We start from the raw sequence: 6,000 nt of genomic DNA on the forward strand, positions 1-6,000 counted from the left end.
TGATACTGTCACCATTGACAGAATGGTGGAGGATTACATCGGTGACAGCATCCAAGTAGATATGTCAGACAGTCCATACCTGTACTGGCAGGAAAAAGAGGCAATTTGGAGGCCCCTGTACAAACTGGCTCTATTTTACCTGAGTTGCCCCCCCTCCAGTGTGTACTCCGAAAGAGTGTTTAGTGCAGCCGGGAACCTTGTCAGCGAAAGGCGTAGGAGGTTGCTTCCACAAAATGTGGAGAAGATGATGTTCATAAAAATTAATTATCAACTCTTCCAGGGAGATCAGCCTCCAGAACGTACAGAGAGACCTGTGGTGGTGGATTCCAGCGGGGAAGAGTTAATACTCTGTGAGGATGAGGATGTACACAACACTGAAGAGGGTGAGGAATCGGTGGATGAGGACGACATCTTGCCTCCGTAGAGCCAGTTTGTGCAGGGACAGATTAATTGCCAACTTGTTTTGTGGGGGCCCAAACAAACCAATCATTTCAGCCACAGTCGTGTGGCAGACCCTGGCGCTGAAATGATTGGTTTGTTAAAGTGTGCATGTCCTGTTTATACAACATAAGGGTGGGTGGGAGGGCCCAAGGACAATTCCATCTTGCACCTCTTTTTTTTCTTTGCATTTGCATTATGTACAGTTTGGGGCCTAGTTTTTCAAACTGCCATCCTGTCTGCCACTGCAGTGCCACACTCCTAGATGGGCCACGTGTTTGTGCCGCCCACTCGTATCGCTTAGCATAGTCATCCAGCTACCTCGGTGCAACCTTGTGGACATAAAAACACTATTGTGAGGTGTTCAGAATAGACTGCAAATGAGTGGAAATTAAGGTTATTGAGGTTAATAATAGCATAGGAGCAGAAAAACCCACAAATTCTGTGATTTAAGCTGTTTTTATGCTTTTTAAAAAAAAAAATACAGATCCAAAACACAAAACCCAGAACCCAAAACACAGAAGGGTGGTTTTGGCAAAACCAATCCAGATCCAAAACACGAAGAAAGATCCAGATCCAAAACCAAAACACGAAAAGTGGCCGGTGCACACCCCTACTAAAATCCCAGGTCAGACCCAGGTTTTTGGTGTAAAAGAGGTATTATACTTTCAGCATGGTCTCATTTCCTCTTCTGTGCTGGTGTCAGTCTGACCTTCCTTGTCAAACGTCTGCAGCTCTTGTACTTTTAGGTCCCTTTTTAAGCCTGCCTACATACCTTGTTTGCTGTATGGATTACCTTGTCTTCAGATACCAACAAACGTCTGCATGTTATTCGGGATATCTTGTCGTCTACCACTCAACCTTCATCTGGAATCACAGACCTCTGCATGTTTACTGGATATTCTTGTCTGCTACCACTCATCGCTGCAAGTGAGAAGTTTCCCTCATTTTCAGACTAATGCATGTTTACCGGATGTTTTTGTCGACTAACAAACATCTCTGCAAGTGAAATAGTCGGCTGCATCTTCAGTCATAGACTTCTGCATATTTACAAATGCCCTTGTCTACTACCACACATCACGGCAAGTGAAACAGTTTAATTGTCAATTACAAACCTCTGTGATTGTTAACTGGATTCCCATGTCTGTATCCATTCATTTCTAAAGTTTAATGGATTACCTCTTCTCCCTGCCACTAACTGTTGATTGATTGATTGAACCAGTTACAGCACTGCTGAACTTATCACTGCACTGCAACTGGTGAGCTACTGTTTACTTACATGAAATCTATGCTGGTTGTGCTCTGGGCCTGATTCAGAGCCGAATGCTATTTGCGCTCGCTCGTTCAGAAAAAGGGGCCGGATATTTAAATAGAGCGCTCGCTCTTTGCGGTCTGTTGACGCCTCTATGTCTGAACGAGCGAACGAAACATGCGCTCGCTATTTTTTAAAAAACGATTCCTGGCCGCTCGCATCCTATGTCATCTCCGCTATTTATTAGATTAATCGAGTACATCGAAAGGCGTATGAACTGCTCGCAGTGCTTGTGGTAGGATTTTCCTACCGCAATCATGCGAGCAGTTCAGGCTAAAAGACAACCAAGTGACGTGGTCGATGACGCTGCTTTGTTAATTATGCACACCCTTAAAACGCCCGTTTTGACCGTCTGGCACGCCTGCGTTCGGATCTCCACCGTTTTCAAGCACCTTCCCCTGTTACCACCCACAAACGCCTCATTCTGTCACTCAAATTAGCAGGCATTCGCTATTTTGCGACCCATACGCATGCGCAGTTGTGCGAACATCGCTCAGAGCGAACGAGCGGCCGCTTACGAGCGGCTCTGAATCAGGCCCTCTGTTCATATAATAAAATTAGAACAGTTTCTAGCAGGATTGCAGTTCTGATATGTCAACCACAACTTTGAGTATTATGGGTTTTTGTTTTATGCATACTGGGACCTGGGTTAGACCTGTGTTCATAACACCTGTGACCATCAGATTCCAAGGACCATCCAGGTGCGCCAGATGAGGGATAGCATCTCTCTCTATGAACTGCAAGATATTTGCAATGAAAGTGCGAAGAGGAGCACCTGGGTAGAAAAATGATGTGCCCTCTCCACCGCGAATTGGGCAGTGAAGTCATCACGACCAAAGACGTTGACCAGCCATTTCTCCAGAAACCCCTTTGGGAACCCCCAGCCTTCTTGAATGTTGTTTATGCTGAGTCATCCCTCTAGGTTGGACATTTTGGAGTGGCAGGCCGCCATCTGAGATGCCAGAATAGAAAACCTCCCAGTAAAAGTAGAATTTTCCAACACATTCCTGCATTTTCTGCATATCCTGTCGGTGTAAGGAAAGGTCAATATGAACCTCAGAAATGTTACCTATCACTGTTTTTGCCAAGGCTCTAATGGCTTGCATCAGATGTTGCATAGTGATCTCATGCTCTGGAGGAGTAACCACAGAGTGTCACAAGCCGTGGCCGCGGCTTGTTTCCCACCGGCTCAGGACCTACACTGATTCAGAATCCGGTTCCGCTGATTACCAAGCACCGGGGATGCTGCAGAGAGTGACTCATACTCCATATGCTGCTGATTGGCTGCTCCTCCTATTTGTAGCTTCCAGATTCATTCCCCCTCGCCGGTTATAGAGTTTCCTCCTACAGCTCGGTCTGGTTGTTCCAGCGATCCTCCGTGATTGTCTACACTTCAGCCGCTGCTTCTATTTACCACTCTTCGTCTCCCTCCACGCTGCCTTCCAGGCTTCAGCAGGTAGCTCAATTATTCAAGACTGTTGTTCCACTCTGCTCTGAATGCTGTTAGCTTGCTGTCTGTTTTCACCATCCACATGCTGTGCTCAGTGTATGCAGGCCCAAGCCTTTGGGTCCGTGCTTCCTCTGTATAATCAGCAGCTACAGTTTTCTCAGCCCTACTGTGTGTAATCAAACTGTACATTTACACCTGAACTATTTTCAGCCTGTGTTATCCTGCCCTCCTGGCAGGCAACTCATCTAGCCAAGAAATCCTTCCCTCCTGGCAGGCAACTCATCTAGCCAAGAAATCCTGCCCTCCCGGCATGCAACTCATCTAGCCAAGAAATCCTGCCCTCCTGGCAGGCAACTCATCTAGCCAAGAAATCCTGCCCTCCTGGCAGGCAACTCATCTAGCCAAGAAATCCTGCCCTCCCGGCATGCAACTCATCTAGCCAAGAAATCCTGCCCTCCTGGCAGGCAACTCATCTAGCCAAGAAATCCTGCCCTCCTGGCAGGCAACTCATCTAGCCAAGAAATCCTGCCCTCCTGGCAGGCAACTCATCTAACCAAGTTATCCTGCCCTCCTCGCAGGCTACTCTACAAACCAAGTTTTCCTGCCTTATCTGGTGAGCCACTTTTCCATAACACAGAGGCAGACAGGGAGGGATGCAGGGACAATTGAGAGGGAGAAGTGGAAGTACTGGATCTCGTGGCACCTACAGTCCCAAAACAGAACCTCTCCAGCCATGCAGCAGTAAAAGGTTGAGAGTATTTACCCATAGCGACAGTACCCGAGGGAAATAATATTCCAGAGGAGGCTCAATCCCCAATGTAGAGAAGAAAGTAAAGTCAATATAAGTGGATTCCAACACAAAGGAGAGGTAAAGAGACTGTTCTCCAATAGAGCAGCCAGCAATGTGTGCAGGGAGACTGATGGCCTGATTCAGTAAGGATCGCTATTGCGATCGCAACAGTGAATACGCAAGCAGCCTCACTGCAAAAATATGCTAATGATTGCAATTGCAATGCCATCGCAGCCTAACATAAGGACACCCACATCCCCTTACACACATCCGTAATACTTTGCAAGTCTGCAAAACCATCGGTAACATCGAGTACAATCAGAGCCTCACGCACACTTTCACAAGGCCTGACCTTGCTAACCTCATTGCACATAGTGAAAGCCCAAGATGTGTATAGCATCGCAGTTGCTAATTTATACAATGGCTAATTCAAATGCACTGGCACGCCTGCATTTCGCCAACGACCCCCCCCAGACGTCACCCCCCCCAAACGGTCACTTCCTGTTACTCTGCAATGAGTCTGCGTAGTCACTGCGTTCGCAGTCCCGATCACAGTGGAGTGTTCGTGCACTCGCACTGCGAAGCATACACATGCGCAGAATGCAACAATCGCCAGATTGCGTGCGTAATCTCAGTTGCGATCAGTAGTGAATCAGACCCTGAATCTGCAAGGGTCCCCAAACAACAGACCATCCCCGCACTACCTCCTAAATGCCTGTGCCCATCAATCAGTCAGAGGCATATGGGGGTCTGTGTGCAATCATACAGGACCCGTTTTGCATACAGTAAGTCGGGAATCTGCAATCAGCTGAATCAGGCCTCAGAAACAGTCTCTCTCCAAATTGCTGCTCCCCCAACAAAGGACAGCACATTGTGAGTTCTCCAGGGGTCAGATAAGCACCGGTGGAGCCACCACAAAAACTGGGGCTGAAATGAAAGAGAGCACCTGCAACTAGGAGTATCTCCTCAAATTGCAGTCTCCCAAACAGATCATCGCAGATGGAGATTCAGCACAGTATGTCGCCTAAATCAAGCCCATCCAGGCCACGCCCCTCCTAATTTTAGTTTCTGTAATTAAAGTTCACCTGATTCAGAGTTGTACGCTTATGCACAAAGTAGCTGCGTGCTTATATACTAATGCAGTAGGAGGCATTTCAGGACAAAAGTTGCCTCCTGTCAGCATCACAGATCCAAGTGCTGAAGTTGTATCATCAGATCACCATAGCGACCGGCAACAGTCATCACCCATCTAAGTAAGCTGAAGCTTAGATTGGACTACCGAAACCTCCTCCTCCTATCTTGTCTCCCTCACTCTCTCCACTCCAATCAGTTCTTTTTTTTCCAACATATTTTTATTAAGGTATATTAAAATGAAAATACACAAAACGGAAGTAAGGCATTGCAGACCTCATAACAAACACAGCTTGTCAATATAGAGTGAGTTCAAAAAGAAGGAACATATAATCTAGAGGTCTTTCACAATCAGTGTATATAAATATACCAATATTTTTTAAACTTTTATATATTTAACTAATCGTTACTATAATATAGAGATTTAGAAATGTATAATTATCTCTATTGGATAATATTGAAATAATAAAGAAAAAAAAAAGAAAAGAAAAAAAGAAAACAAATAAGTAAAAATGTAAATGTAACAATTTCAACCTTAACCTGTGCTCATCTACACCCAAGGTCGTCGATCCATCCATGGGATAAAAAGAGAAAGAGAGAGAAAAAGAAAAAAATAATATGACAGATATAGAGAGAGAAAGGGGGGAGAATACAGATGCCTGGCTGTGATATAGAGGAACAAACAATTTAAGTGGTGATAGGAGTTTGGTTATCTAATAACTGGTAAGAGTACCACGAAGTGAATTGAAAGCACCGTTGTATTGCCAGTTTAGTTGAAGAGGGTAATGTTTGAATATATTTGCCCCAGCATTGAAAAAGCGCAGGGGTTAGAGTTTCCTTATCTAAAGATGCCTGCAGCCAATCCATATTAAACAAAAA

The sequence above is a fragment of the Taudactylus pleione genome, unplaced genomic scaffold (assembly GCF_031769625.1).
Source record: "Taudactylus pleione unplaced genomic scaffold, aTauple2 ptg000038l, whole genome shotgun sequence".
Lineage (NCBI taxonomy): Eukaryota > Metazoa > Chordata > Amphibia > Anura > Myobatrachidae > Taudactylus > Taudactylus pleione.